Source organism: Schistocerca serialis, chromosome 6 (assembly GCF_023864345.2).
Source record: "Schistocerca serialis cubense isolate TAMUIC-IGC-003099 chromosome 6, iqSchSeri2.2, whole genome shotgun sequence".
Classification (NCBI taxonomy): domain Eukaryota; kingdom Metazoa; phylum Arthropoda; class Insecta; order Orthoptera; family Acrididae; genus Schistocerca; species Schistocerca serialis.
In genome coordinates, this window is record NC_064643.1 from 156,697,910 (window position 1) to 156,700,511 (window position 2,602).

Sequence of the window (2,602 nt, forward strand, 5' to 3'; positions counted from 1 at the left end):
CTCTCGTAATGTCCCGTGTACTCATGTGTAGGTTCATGGCAACAGCAGCTAACACACTAACTGCACAAGCTTCTCCTGTGACGGGCCTGTTACGGACCCGTTTGCGTGCTACGACCATACCTGTTGCATACAGTTGGAGGTAGATGTTTTGCAATGTGCGGCACGTTGGATACTCTCTGTCCGGGTACCGTTCTGCATACACCCTGCAGGCTTCAGCTGCATTTCGTCGACACTCGCCATAGATGAGTATCATCTCCGCCTTTTCAGAGTTCGAGTACACCATGGTGACAGTTCCTACAACACTACACTATCACAGACGTCTGGTAACACGGTGTACTACAGTTGGTCTGCGTGCGGAGACGAATGCAGAATAACAATAGCAGCAAGCGCTACATGCGGACACACGTTCGGTCTGTGGAATCGGTTCGTCAGTATTTTATGTGGTTTACGAAATATATCCAGCGGTAACGTTAGGTGACTCACACTGTATATATTTGTGGATGAATACCGCCCATCGTTCGTCATCATACTAGCCACTTACCGGATACACATTCATTGACAACTGTAGTAAACCGTAGAAACGTCGTCAACACCCGTCTGTCTTCCGGAATGTTGCGATTAATTTATCTCAAAACGATCGTTCTTGAAACGTACAACTTGACTTCCTAGATAACACTCACCCCAATACAGGGCACAGGTCTTCCAAATTGTCTCCACTTCTTTCACCTCATTTTAAATACACGCTGAACACAATGTCACAAATGTTAGACTTTACTCCGTTTTAGATTCGTTATCTAATGTGTAAACGACATTCCTCAGTGCGTCAAAAACGATTACACTTTTCATGGCATGAGCCACTACACACTTGATTAACATAAGACCATACTTCACCACAGTTGTAGTAACATGCAACACCAAACCGCCAAGGAGAACGCAGTTTTATATCATATGCAACGGTACATACTGTTATACTTACTAATTTGAGCGCAGAAAAGTAAACTGGAGATCATACGCTTTACACCCTATGCATCACGATCAGTTGGACTGACGCCGGTCTGTGTCAAGCGGCCGCTGACTGATAGCGCTGAAATTGGTCTTACTATGCAGACAGCCACGAGCCCTTCCACAAACATTTTTCAGCAAGATTTTTCTATTACTGGCTGGTTAGAAAATGAACGAAACTGTCTCTAACCTTCTGTAGTATTGATGCTCTTAGCAGAGAGATAGAATACAGCTTGAAAAAGAAAGGAAAGTAACGTGTTTGAGATCACGGCTTGTGTGTTCGCACTTCATGAAGTTAAATACTAGACCACGAATAGGTTACTCACAACAACAGCTCAAGTGGAAGTCACCACTTCTAGTACCGTGGGCTGAAACATTATGCTAACACATGTGAAATTCGGTGGTCGGTTGGACAGAGGCTATCTTGTAATGGCTAAGGTGATGGTTCGATTCTCGTTCGGGATGCCAGTTTTTAACTGCCAGAAAAAAACCCTCTTCACCTCCAGTAGCGCCACGTAAAGAAAGAGGACTGTGCCGCAGTTCCAAATCGACATTAAACTTATCCATTCGCCACACGCTATTTGAATTCTTCGAGATGATACTGTCCCTTCATTTCGTTGTTTCCTCACGATGCCTAACTCCTCCAGCTCTCTATGAACGGCGTGATTTTAACTACTAGTGGAAAAGAACTTGACAGATGACACTGACACCTCATTTTGTGGGTCAACAATGACGATATGCCAGGGGTTAGAGTCCCAGACAGACAGCACAGAACTATTCGTTGCATTATCTCCAGCCAAACTTGTGTACATCTCGCAACTGGTGAAAAAAACAATAAATAATTCATGTCTATTCGAGGCTATAAAGCAATAGTGAAATTTGCTGTGTTTCTATTCCCCCTAGGCAAAAATCATTTGTATCGTTGTTTCAGGTTCCAGTATCACGATTTTTGTGAACATATTTAATATATGGTTGTCCTTAGTTAACTATTCATACAGGTACTTTGTAGTCACTCCTCCATCACTAAAAATTTACTTCATGGCTTTTCTCACTAGTGCGTTGCACTTTCTTACATACCCTTTGTGGTTACTTCTCAGAGGCAATATGAGTTTCATAGGCTTCCCTGCGAAGTGCTAAACGTATCTTCATTTATGTCCAGGTTCGGGCCTTCGATTTTGTAAACTGATACTGGTGAACATTTCGATATTTTATGTCTCTTTACACCTAAAGGAGTCTCAATCAGACACGCAAGCTTTCTTTGGTTAACAGTGTGCTCAATGTCTGATTACGAACAACAATTCCTCATGTAATTTAATGAGTGTGATAAGACTTCAGCAGCGTTAGTTATTGTAATGAAGTTTAATTTAAAAGCGTTAAGGACTGTCTTACCTCTAATAAAGTGTTTTCTAGTATTAGTTGTGTCACAGGATTAGCTTACATTCTGACTTACAGGCCACAATGAGCAGTGTTGGGTAATGGTCTCTTGTGGTAACCATTTTGTATAGTCAAACGACTTTTCACTGGACTGGCATTCGCGAGGACGACGGTTCAATCCCGCGTCCGGCCATCCTGATTTAGGTTTTCCGTGATTTCCCTAAAC